At 33.9% G+C, this 13,459-nt stretch overlaps 1 long non-coding RNA gene across 3 annotated transcripts in view; it reads left to right on the top strand.

Annotated features, from left to right (window-relative positions):
- LOC128085319 (uncharacterized) overlaps positions 1–13,203 on the top strand; it is a 47,712-nt gene extending 34,509 nt beyond the window's left edge. For 2 of the 3 annotated variants that reach the window (XR_008208890.1, XR_008208892.1), the window contains 2 exons: positions 4,114–4,278; positions 5,752–6,259. This is a non-coding gene — a long non-coding RNA (uncharacterized LOC128085319). Of the gene's footprint in view, positions 1–4,113; positions 4,279–5,751; positions 6,260–10,481 lie in introns of those variants that run through there. The other variant, XR_008208891.1, reaches the window with a different exon arrangement.
- Positions 13,204–13,459: the final 256 nt, after the last annotated feature.

Genomic DNA, 13,459 nt, shown 5'->3' with positions numbered 1-13,459 from the left:
ACAGCATGTAAACAAAAGTGTACAGCAGCTGTTAGATTAGTTTTTGTTTGAGTAGAAATACACTGCCGTAATTTAAAAAGCACAGGAAACCTCATTTTCTCCATCATTCAGTTTCCGTGCTTAAACCACATGTTCAGTTGGTCCGTGCCAGTTGCCATGGACAGATTGTTATGTGATGGAAACAGTGAAGAAGTGTATGGTTGCACAATCTTGTGGCCTCCGTCTAGTGTGACAGTGTAGAGAACAGATTAGAAGTACCTTCAGAAAAGGCCTTATGTCAAATGAGTTTGATTAAAAAAAAAAAAATCTCATATTTTGATCACACTGAAAAGCTTTTCCAGTAATGGAAAAGGTATTACTAGTTTTTGATGCTGTCACTTTTGAAAAAAAACACCAGACACTCAAAAAGATCCCTTTATTGTCCTATGGTATTTGCTACGATAAATTGGTGTAAAAAATGGCTCAGTGTAACATCATGAGCTTAAGAAGAAAGTTAGTGAACTGAATGTTGGGATATTTGTTTTTATTTTTTGAAATCCTCTTGTGAAGATTCCAAAGTACCCAAGGATGATTTTCCTGTTCTTTCACTTAACTAGCTGCTCCCACTCTGCTTGCTTTTTGTGGAATTTGAAATCTCTGGATTTTGTTTTTTGGGAAAATTTCTCTTTCTCTTTTTTTTTTTTTTTTTTTTTTTTTTTTTTTTTCAGAAGAGTGTAAAATTGCACTGTAATGAAATATTTTCTTCTAGAAAATTCAATCTTCTTCATGTGCTATTAACTCAGATTCATCAACAAGGAGGGTTTCCTTCCTTTACAGTTGTATGGGGCTGCCAAATCACGGCCCGAACCTCTGATTGATCACCTGAGGTGGGCACTGAGTCAGCCACGAGAGCACAGGTGAAGGCAATTCTGCTCTGCTAGACCCATTTAAGAACTGACTGCCAGTGGGGAAGGATCTCTTCTGGAGAGCTACTCCACTGGAGTTTATTATGCAAGCCCAGGATAGGGTGAGTGTTCTCTTTTCTTTGCTCTAGTATCATAATTGCATCAGACAAACTCCTGTACCATCTATATATTCATTGATTATACAACAGTCTATTTCATTTTCTGATTAAGGACTTTGTCTTAATGCTCTGTCATAATTTCCCTAAGAATCTCCTAGTATTATCTCTAGCTCCTGAGGCACACACATCATGGTGAGTTGTTCTTAAACCTTACTGAGATACCTCATACGCTTCCTTTCAAAGGGTCAACCTTTGTCTTTTGCTGTGGGTAACACACTGTTGCTGAACTTCATTGTCCTTCTTCGCAGTCAGTGTTTGCAATGTTTGTGATCTCTATCAACTATAATGTTGAATGGGCTATGCAACACTTAAGAGTAGATTTGCAAATCTTTGGGAACTTTTGCTTCTAGATTTTTTTGCCTTACTCTGTGTTTTGTTTGTATAAAGTCTTATCATCAGAGCAGTCTTGTGGAATTGGGAAGTATTTTACTAACTCGCTGTGAATATTATCATTATTTTTGAGCCAAAAGGAGATTGTTTCAGATGTGTGCCTTCTTTGAGTAAGTAACCAAAAGGACAAAAGGCTAAAAATGGTACTTCAACACACTGTATAACTGTTGGCTGATATCTTAATGTCTGGTCATCAGTCACAACTAGCTCTTCATTTAAAATTATTACTCTTGCATATCTACGTTAGTTCCAAATGTGATCAATTTAACTGCTCCTAAGCTAGCAACAGTGTTTTTTTGTTTTTTGTTTTTTGTTTGTTTTTTTTTTTTTAAATCTGGAGTGTATCTTCTGAAATTACAAATCAAATACCCAGAGCAATAAATGTAAGGACTATTTTAGTAAAAGTATAATCTTTTGAAATGGCTTCTTTGCTATTCAACCTCATTCTTCCCTTTCTACACACTTTTCTACTTCAGTGAATGCTTAATAAATTAAATATTGTTTATATCTTGAATTTTTAAAAGGAGGTGAAAAGAATGTGAAAAAGTTAAAATAAATAAATAAATGCAAGTTTGAGGTTACAAATCTGGAAACATAAAAGCATGGAATGAAGCAAATAGCGTTATGGATAAAAAGAGCTGATTTTTGGGGAACAACTATTGCTTATGCAAAATTAATTGGATTTGCTAATCATTGTGATTGACTAAAAGTCAGTTTGGGTGTTAGAAATTTCTGGAAGAGGTTACACTATGGATCTTTTCACTTCTGAGTCATTCTTGCAAGTTCTGGAACCATCTCTTCTCTGTTTTGGAAGCATGCACTGCCTTCAGAGGTGAATAAGCACAAGCTCATTATATTTACCTTGAAATTATTTGTGATAAAGTGATAGTGTTATAATTAGTCTTCAGATGTAACAGGCAATTCCTATGCACACACTTTCACACAGCTGTGTTTCAGCCTGCTTGCAGACTCAGAAAAACAGCATTACTTGTGTCTATCTGATTTTCTGTTTGTAAACTTATGGTAATGAAAGTCAAAGCAGTGAATAGAAACCTTGTTCGCTGATGTTTTTTGGTGGAACTTCCAGAAACTTCACTGGAATCAGGTTTCTGTCTTTTATAATTGCTTTGAACAAAGTACCAGTCAAGCCCCACTTCATGTGACATGAAATATACATTTAGTTCTGATGCTGCTTCCTTAGTTCTCAAATAAATTCACTCATGCCCATTTTCCAGACCTCATTCATGACTTCATCTTTATCTTCTTAATTTTGTGTCCGACTCCAGTGTTAGAGAATAAGTGCATTGTTGAAATAGTCTGGAAAAATATTAGTTCACTGATTTCTGCTGGAGAAGTTAACTTAGTATAAGGCAGCTCTCAGGACTACTTATGTGAGCATGAATTAAAAGGCTGACTAAATAAGATATCACAAAGTTCTGGAAGTCAGAAGACTTGGCTTTTAACATAATTTTTAAGAAAAGTTGTGCCTTTCAGAAAAACAAACATGGTTTGATTAGCCATGTACTGAATTCTTTCATAAAATAGATTCACTTAAGCAAATTACAGTAGTATATTTTCCAGTTATTTTTGAAGATGGATTTAACTGAAAGTTTCATTCCTTCTTTGTCCAAGAACTCAGATATGGAAGTTTCTAAATTATGGTCTTAGATCATTCTCTGCTTTTGCAGCTGACTAAGCAGATAATGAGGCTAAATATTTGTCATGTCTGAATTGAAACTTTGTCTCAATAAAATAAATGAAGTGTAATTCGTCTTCCTCTCCCTCTCCTCTCCTCTTTTTTACAATATAAAGCAATTTCCTGAAATGCTAGTTAATGCTGTTTTATTTTGTTACAGAAGAAAGAGCCACGTGTACATTACAAAATAGAGTAAAATACAAAGTACCTATAAAGTACATGAATCTCAGTAATGCCTGAAGTCAAAATAATCTTTCCTTATTTGTGATACATAGAGATGTTATGTCCCTAAGAGAGAATGTTTTCAACCTTTACACTGATTTGAAATCCAGGAATAGCAAATAAAGATCTTGTTGAGACCATCACCATGAATCAATTCAGTCCATTGTTTCATTTGGCCTTCTGTGATTATTAAACAGCTACACTGATTTTTTTTTTTTTTATTTGTTAGAAATTGTTTTTCAAGTAGTAGCAATGAGAAAGTTATAATAAAATTACTTAGTAGATTGTTGATTATATTTTATGTGTGCTACCATTTGAAATGTGTTTGGTGTATGTAAGCTCCTCAACGGGAAACTGTGTACAGAAACAACATGGATCTTGCAATTTTATCAGGACAATGCAAGTAGATTTCAGCAAGGTTGGTTCCAACTCATCTGTGATAAATGAGAAGATAAGGCAATCAGTGCACACCATGACACTCTGTGCAGCTAGTTAGGCACACTTCAGAACTATTCAGGTGTGCTCACGAAGCCTATGAGTCTTTCGTGGGGGGTGTCTCAATATAAATACGTCCTTCATGGTGGCCCCTGGAAATGCAGGACTTGCTTTTCCAAGACTTAACCCAGGTCAGATATAAATAATAGATATTAAGAGTAAGTTCTACTGCTGAGGCTGTGTTAGAGACTATATTTTGGTTAGATCAAAAGAATGCATTTTTTTTCTGCTTCTTTTTTTTGCTTAGCTCCTGTGCTTGATAGATGCCTGCAAAATTCCATCACACTTTTGCATGGACCTGTTTGGGTCTCAGGGAGAGAAGGTTTCAGCCTCTTAAGACCAAAGATTTATATCCAAGAAGCTCTATTGGCCCTGCACCAACGATTACAAGTCTGCAAACTGTTGCAAGCCGGTGAGTTGTCCCACTTCTTAAAAGCCTGCTTTTTTGTTTTTATTTTGCAATGTACTGCTTCTATAAAAAACAACAGTTGGTACTGTGTCATAAGGAAGTGTGACATGTATTGCATGAACTGCATTACCTTTAAGGAAAATGAAATACGTATCCTGTAATCACAAAGGCAACAGCAAAGGATTTAATTGTGTATCTCTTTTGGTAAGAGATGTCATATGTATCCTGTTTTCTTGCTGCATGCTGTGCTTAGCAGTGTTGCTCCTTATGTGGAAATTCTATAAAGCAGTGATTTTTTCATAGCTTGTTCTGCACTGCAGTTTTTAATGGTCCCATAGATCTTCTCCTAAAGCTAATCTAAATGATTATTTAGCTGAAAGATTTATTTGTTAAATAAATAAAACATGTAACTAGTGTGGCATTATGAAAGATTCGATAACTATAATATTTACAAAACCCCATACTTAATTACTATGCATATGCCTTTAAAGATCATTTCTTATTTTTCGTTTATTACCAGAAATGCATTTTATTTTGAAAAAAAAGGACAAATGTAGAATACAGAGAGTGAATATATTGTTTCATAGCTTTGTAGCAAGAAGATTTTTTTTTTTCTTCTTCAAACCATGTGTTTTATTTTAGGAAATAAAAACAAAAAAGGAAAAGGTCTAGTTTAGGGTGTTTACTTATGTTCACATTTTTAAAGATTAGGAGATGAATTATGTATAAAAAGCATGTACAGATTTTCCAGGAAATATACTATGTAGAAATTAACCAGCCAGCTAGGAAACTAGAATTTCAAAATGATCTCAAGCCCCAGAGTTAAGAATGACTATCATACTACCAGCCTGTGTAGGAAGGGGGAGGAGAAGTGCAAGCAAAGTGTCAGTCACACTGTTTATACAGCACCTCCTGCTGTCAGATCCATAAAGAGAAATGAGAATTGACTACAAGAGACTATTCCTGTCTAGAGCTAATAGTGGTCAGCAAAAAGAAATCAAACAAACAAAAAAAGAAAACAACCAAAACCAGAAATGAGAGTGTGTGTGTGAGAGAGAAACAAGCAGAAAAGAAAAGCGTGTTTCAAAATGTTTCTGCGTCAGTTTAGCAATACATTAAAGACTGAGAAATGTCTTTACACATTTTATTTACAGTCTTCACTTTAAAGACAATGCTGCCTGTCACAAAGGCCATAGGAATGAGGTATATTACTTTCCACAGCCTTTGCTCTTCTAGAAAAAATATGCAGCTTGCTTACAAGTATTAAGCAAGTATAGAAGTAATTAGCGGAGTAAAGCAGGCAAAAATAAAAATTTATATGCAAGTCTGTCAATATCAACAATTTTTTGCTCGTCATTATAAAGTACGTGTAAAGAAGTTTCAGAAAATTAACTTGTATGAATTATTCCTCTGGTGGTTGTGCAGCATTGTTAAGTTGGAAATTATAAATGACCGAAATCAGAACAATTTTCACAGATGTGAAATCTCTTCTGGAGGCAAGTGTTTCTTTATGCTGAAAGGCTCACATATATACAGAAGTTCAATATGACGTTGCTGGTTATTTTCAGCTTTTAAGAGTCTTCAGCTGACAGGGATAAATGTACGTTTATGTGGATGGCAGTCGTTGATTAAAAAAAAAACTTACGATTAAAATATTTTAGTAAACTTTTCCAATTCATTTCAGTGCTTTTACATCACAAGGATGTTAAGTATTTTGTGCAGTGAATGTGTTGAAAGCTTGTGTTAGTTTAAATTGTATTACCTCAAAGATGATATATAGCATGTAAATCAATTTAAATTGTCTTAATTTTTTGGATCATTTTGTACCTGAAGTTTTATTAGTACTGAACATAAAAGTGGTAAAATAGGCTATCTTATACTGTAGTTATGAAAACACCTTGAAATAATAGTCTTCTCACTATGCTGAGCTTTTTTATAAATAACTAAAACAAGTTTTTTGGTGAAGCGTAAATTGTTGGATGATGCAGATTAGGATTAGGATGCACGGTCGTAAAAAACCAGGACCTTCAATCAAAATACTCTGTCAGTTTGTCCTGTTGTGCCAAGGCCTGACAGCGTGACTATCGTAACTGTGTACAGCATTCATACCAGCATAAAATCTGGCAGTATTACAAAAATGCATTGATTTCTGTTTATTGCGGTGTTACTTTGGCAGTTTTCATTATTTTTAGTTATTTTCTCTACTCACTGTAATAAAAATGGAATGGAGGTAAAAAAAAGAAAGTGGCAGGAGGAAATTCTTTGATCCCATATTATTTTCCTAATATACTCTGTCCGTAGAAATCAAATACAAAAAACAACAAATAATATGTAAATACATGTTACTTCTATTAACATCCATCTGGAATTCAATTTAAAATGCTTGTATTGAATTAAAACAATACTTAGCTTCTGGTCCATACTGTGCAGTTGCACTGCTCAGTGCTTTTTATCAGCACGCTGTTGCTTCTTGCCCCAGAGGAAGGGAGCAGTGAGGAGTTACCATCTCTTTGCTGCAGTCTTTGTACCTTTTCAAAGAAGGCTGTCGGTGTTCTGCAATTGGTATTCCTCGAGAATAACGTAAGGTGGAGAGAACTAGGTAAAACTGAGAGCACTTGATGTTTGGAAAAAGGCTTGTGCAGTGCCTGAAATGAAAGAGATGGGGGGGGGAAAAAAAAACAACAAAAAAACCCCTTTAAACACTGTACTACAAAAGCATACTGATCTTTTTTCCTTTCAATTCTTCCTAATTGCATTTGTATATCTCTAAAATATTATAGCAGCTTCACTAAAATCTTGAAAAAGCTTATTTTGACACTTCACTGCCATGAATTCTGTGACTGAAATGCAGTTTTCTATTAAAACACACACACACACACAAAAAAAAAAAAAAAAAAACAGGAGGGGGGGGAGAGGAATTTAAACACAGAACTGTTAGAATTATTTTGTTATTAGTATTTCAGATGGCAGCCTTAGGCCTTACAATCTTAAACTCGCTGCTTTGGTGACTCTTGGAATTTCTGAGATGCCTTAATAAATATAATTGTTAAAATCTGGATTATTATGTAAATAATATGTGTAATTGGGTAAATGCGTGCAAGACTTTTTAAAACCTTTTTGTCCAGTTGCTGTAGTTTCTATTAATGATGTTTCCAGAAGAAAAACTACTGAAAAATGAAACTGAACTCAAATGAAATGTAACACCTAACAATAGAAATAACATTATATCTGATAGCATGAGGCATAGTTAACACTTTCAGAGATGGGGGATGTCCATCTCATTAACATTCTTCATATGTAGTGGTGCTCTTGGTGGGGGTGTTGAAGTAGGAATGCCATTGTGCTGGGTTCCAGTGTTTGGGGACAAACACTGCTGTGGAGAGAACGTGTGAAAAGGCCATAGTACTGACAGTGAATGAGGAAGGCTGTGCTTTCTGTATGCTTCAAGCAGGGAAGCTGTCATTCACCGGCCTAGCACAGCTAAACAGAGACCAAAAGGGAAGACTCAAATACCTTTTAAAATGATATTAATGATTTTTAAACATTTTCTTCATTTAGAATTACACTTTATTCAAGCTGTTTGTCTGTCCTGTAGTAAATGGCACAGAATACATATGACCAGGTAAATGAAAGAATAATCCCAGTCACTGCCACAGTTAAGATTTATTATGAAAAATGTATAGGTATAAATATTTGAGCATGACAAGTTGCTTTAAGTGTATTTAAATGGTTTTGCACATATGATACTTGCATGAACTTAGCAAAACTTCAATGCAGTAAGTAACAAACATAGCCTGTCCTAAGGTTCTTTTCAGTTTCCTTTTACCTTGCTGCAGGCATGTTATATGTGGGGATGAGGGCACTGAGCTGGGATGAGAAGTGACAGAAAATTGTGTTGAATGTTTGTTAGCTTGATCTAGCAGAATTTATAGTAATGATATTTAATCATTTGAACCACAGCAATTTACATTAAAGTAATATTTCATAAAATATGAAAATACCCACAATAAAAGAGAACAGAACTGTTGGCTGATTCTACTATTCATCTGTAATTCTACATTTCAGCTATGGGAATTCTACCTTAAATGTATTATTTCAAGAGTACATGCAACAGCTTTGCTGTTATTATTCTAAGCTGAATACAGAGACATCATAGTTCATAAGTTTTTCCTCATTTTGCTACATAGATCCATGAAAAATGATGCTGATTTTTTTTTTTTTTTTGTAATGAAATAATGCACCTATTAGAACAAAGAGAAAAGAAAAAATACATTTCTTTTATTATCTTTCACTACTCTTTTGAAATAGCCAACTCAAGTACTGAAGGCTGATTGCATCCAATCCATCCATGAAACAAATACAGAAGTTTCTCTCCACCACTTTACACGTATGTTTCTTAAAGAGAACAATAAAGAAATGACTCTTCAATTGGTTTTCCCAGATTTCAGCAAATTTTTTGTGTGGTAAGATTTCTAATGATTCTTTTATGTGTTGTTTTTTTTTTCCCCAGAATTAAAATATAAACTAACTGTTATTTAGAACCCTTTTGCAAGTGTTTAGGCTGGGAGAAACTAACAAGTGATACATTTTATTTGCCAAGTATTTTTTAATCAGTGTTTTTCATGCATACTTTATATCCATATTAATTGATAGAGTTATCAGAATATTACAATTGGTAATTTGTAATGCTATTTTCAGAAAATCAGATTATATTTTGCTAAAGATGGCGTTATAACTGGTACCCCTTGAAAAGAAGAAAAAGAAACTTCCTGATTTCCTGTTCAACCCTAGCTTGCATTTGTGTTGTTAGTGAACAGCCTGAGTTCACCTCACTCGCCCACCTCCCCCTGCCTTATTTTAGACGTAAATATTTAAGTTTCCTCTTGGTTGCAGCTTCTGCTCATCTAATTTTATGTGACATTGACTCACACTGAGGAAGAGGTGTTAAGTATCTTTATTTCAATCTTCAGAGGTCACACGAAAATGAATTTTTTGTCAGTTTGACCTGTGTAGGGAGCACTCAGGAAATAACATCGTGTTAGAGTAAACTTTGCGTCAAGCAAGATTTTAGGCGGAAGTGTAATATTTCAACACAGCTTATTAACAGAATATGGAAATGGTGTTGCAGTTTGAAACTGATAGAAAATACTGCCCTCTCGTTAGTTCAGATAAGTGATTCTTATCATGTTGTATTGTTTGTCGTTTGAGTGATGGTTGAAATTTTTCCCGCAACTGAACTGCATTCTAGTTACCAGAAGTATTTTAAGAACCTTAAACTTGTGTCTTTTTCTAAGTGTCATGCCTTGAGCAGGCCTAACATCAGTTAAATGAAGTGAAAATTGCATTCTTGTCTTGATAGAGATGAAAATGGATTTCTGGTCATGAAATAGATGTAGTTGTCACTTTTTTAAAAAGGTGTCAGCAGTTTGCTTCAGCAAGTAAGGTGCCAATTCAGTATGACAGTAAACTTGTGATCTGAGCAATCAATAAAATGCTTCAATAACTTCTGCTTCATTACACTTATAATAAGAGGCTATAGATCTGTGGCACATAAAATGTTGATAAAGAGAATATGTAGGGACTTAGCATGACATTTTGTTTTAGTAATACCGTAAGTGCAATGTTGCCATCTAGAGTTTGTGCATAGGTAATTATTCTGAAAGCAAAAGCTGTATTGAAAAATGAACGCTGTTATTTCAAAGCCCTATTTATTTCCATCACTTTGGGGCTTGTATGTCTGTCTGTATGGAATAATTCATTTACCTTGTCACAAAACTGTTTAGGTCAGGACAAGTAAGACAATTTTTGCTGTTTTTCAGCCTTGTTCATTTGGTAGTCTGTAAAAAATGTGAGCATTTTCTTTTTCTCAAACCAACATTAAAATACATCTAAGAAACAATTATTTTCTAAATAGGTCAGCTGTTACCAGATACTTAAAAAATTATTACATTACATTGCTTTGATTCGACACCTACGAGGGTTGATAACCAAAGCTTTGTTATCACACTGAGTTAATATTGTCATGTTTCAGATTTGAGCCAAGTGTTCTATCTGTTGATATATGAAATAAATAATAAATGGCTCCTTCTGATTTTTCATAAACATATATCAGAGGAAAATGCTCTCTGAGCTACTTATCTTGTAAGAAAATTTTGATACTTTAACTAGGTTGTTGGTTTTTTTTTTTTTTCCTCTTTTCAAAATAGGTGGCACTTGATTGATACAACATAGAAGGAATTTCTGCTATGTATTGGATTGCATTTTGAATACAGAATATCTGTGGAGAGTTTTTCTTCCCAGGGAAATTATTGGAAGTCCTAAATTCTTCTGAAATATATTTTTGAAAGATGTGGGATTAACAGTTATGTCTAGAAAGCATGAAGGATGATTTTGTCAAATCCAGTAATCACACCATGCTTTATTTAGTGAGAAAGAAAATTTGGTTGAGATTATTGAAAAATGGATAATTAAAGCCTTCTTTGTATAGAAAAGGCTGATTTGTCTAAGTGCAAAGATACAGCATGTTTATTAAGAGGATGACTGATAAATCTTCTCATTTTTATAAGCAGCAATAAATATATTGCTTCTGTTTTTTCTTCTACTGATATGTAATTTATAAATCTCTTTTGAATTCAAAGCATTACAGTACCTTGGGTGGTAATGGTACACATGCTTCATGTTTCCAATGAGATAGCCCTTGCTCTGCTGAGGTGATTTGCTAATAATGTCCTGTGCTTTTTTGCTATAATTTAACCAGTTCCTTCCGCAGAGAGAATATAGTGGTGAGAGGAAATGTGTCTGAAAATGTGAGTAAAGAATTAAATTAAGACTCTTAGAATGTCATTTCTGGATTGTTTTTCATCATTAACTTCCATCATTTTTTGCTTCTCTTTGTTTGAACGTTAATGTTTTCTAGAAATGTATAGAATATACTAAGAAAATATATAGAAGCCAAAGCATAGACCACAAATGAGATGAGATTCTTTTGCAAATTAGAAATCAAGCGTTTGGGACTAAGGAAGTTACAGCAGCATCCAATATCTTTGTCCATCACGTTTTCAGCTCCTATTTGACTAGACTTTGAATCATCCCCACATACGTAACCAAGTGAATCTTAACAGGGCATGTATTCTTTGCTGTTGGAAAGGGGAAAATTCACTCTTTTCCATTACATTGCCGGTCCTGTAATTGAATTAACACAAAATGATGCCTGTACCTATTTGAAATAAGTGCATCTCTGCATAGAAATATGGATTTGACTTCTTTTGAGTGCTCCGCATTTATAGTCTTTGATTTAATGGCATGTAAAGTAATTTTGATCACCCAAACCTGGATTCTAAGAATTTGTCAAATGACTAAAATTGTGCATTTTAACTGTCTTTGCGTGCTTCTAGATTCTATCAGTTCATCTTGGACTGACTTCCTTTCTTTAGGGATTGAGTACGGTCAAAATACATCATATTTGCCATAGGCTAGACTGTATAATCGTTCACTCATTTGTCTTAGTTGACAAGGGTAGTTTGTTAAGCAAAGGAATTTGAATGTATGCCTGAATCTGGGGGCACTTAGGAAAACTCTTGGGTATTACCAGATTTACAATAAAATTCTGAGTTTTCAAATCCATTTTATTATTCTAAATTAAGAAATATTAAGAATATCTGCTGGGCAGGAGTAGGAGTTCTTGAGTTACATTGTTCATAAATATTCTGTAGTTTTACACAGAGAAGATTGAATCAAGATTAGTTTCAGATGTATCATTTTAGAGTTATGTAAGGAGACAACTAAATGTGGACTGTCTTCCTGCATGAAAATGGGAGCATACATGCAGTAATGTCATATCTATTGCTTAAGTGCAGCACTGACATTCTTCTATTGTGAGTTAAATGAAATGCTGCACAATTATTAGATCTACTCTTCGAGTTACTTCTTCAACTACTCTTATTAGAAGTCATTCAAATAAAACATAAAAGCTCAATTTAGAACTTTGTGAATATACTGAAAATAAATCATTGCATTTTACAACTTTGAAAGTAATTACTGAATTCTATTGCTAAAGTCTGTGGAAGTGGGTTTGACAGATTTTCTCTAAATTACTCAACCACCTACAGGTATTACTGCCGAGAGTCTTTTGAAATGAGAATAAATTTTATGGAGTTACAACAGCAAAGTGAAAGAGTATGTTTGATAGATTCTCTGAACAGTTTCAACACCCACAGGTATTATTTGTAAGAAAACAATCATGCAGAGTCCTCAGCTGGTTAGAGAGGGCACAGCTTTCCATCTTCACCTGACATCCTATCTGTTCTCTCCACATCCTGTGCCCCCTGCCTACCACCCACTCCTCCTAAAACAATGCTCACTAAGAGAGTTTTGTGTGAATGGACAAGAATATGAATGTTTTTTCAAAGAATCTGAACAGTATAGAAAACACATTCTTTGTGGGTGACGAAAAGGCTTGAGATGGGAGAAGAAAAACTGTCATAAGGATTGATTAGTATTCTTCACTTTCTTTCCTAATTAATCATTGTTATTCTTTAATTGTTGTAAACACTCAAAGGTAATTACTCGTTTAAAACCTGAACATAAGAAAAAAAAACACCCTAAAAGATAAAATTGAAAACTATATTCGTTTTATTTTTGTCTTTTTTATTTGATTCACAAATACTATTTTGTGATTTGGTGCAACTTTTCCTCAATATTTCTAAACAATTGAGTCCTGAAATATTCAACGGGAGTTTTTTTTTAAATCAGTGCGTGAATGTTAGCTGTTAGCTGTTTAAATTTTAACGAGGGCCCTGTGTCTGTAAAAGAGACATTATATAATTGTGCACTTCTTGAAGACTTTTCCATGCTATAATTCCCTTAAATTAATTTTTGTTTATTCAAATAATGCCCAAAAGATCCCAAAAGATGAGGCCTGTTTACAGTGCATGCACTAGACTTATATCACTGTATGTAGACTGTATATCACACAGGTGTAATTGTATGTACCTTATACTGTAATTTTATTAAGCTAAGATTTTGTGCTTTAACATTTGTTCTTTGTAACCCTGTAAAAGTGTAGACTTTTAGCTTGTTGCTTTTCTTCTTTTAATATATCATTTGCTGCATTTTTTGTTTTTGAATCTTGATGAATTACTTTAATTCAGTACTAAAATAAGAACTACCATTTAAAAACTAAAGT

The sequence above is a fragment of the Tympanuchus pallidicinctus genome, unplaced genomic scaffold, assembly GCF_026119805.1.
Source record: "Tympanuchus pallidicinctus isolate F22 unplaced genomic scaffold, pur_lepc_1.0 scaffold3, whole genome shotgun sequence".
In the NCBI taxonomy this organism is placed as follows: Eukaryota; Metazoa; Chordata; class Aves; order Galliformes; family Phasianidae; genus Tympanuchus; species Tympanuchus pallidicinctus.
This window is presented reverse-complemented; position numbering and strand designations above follow the sequence as displayed.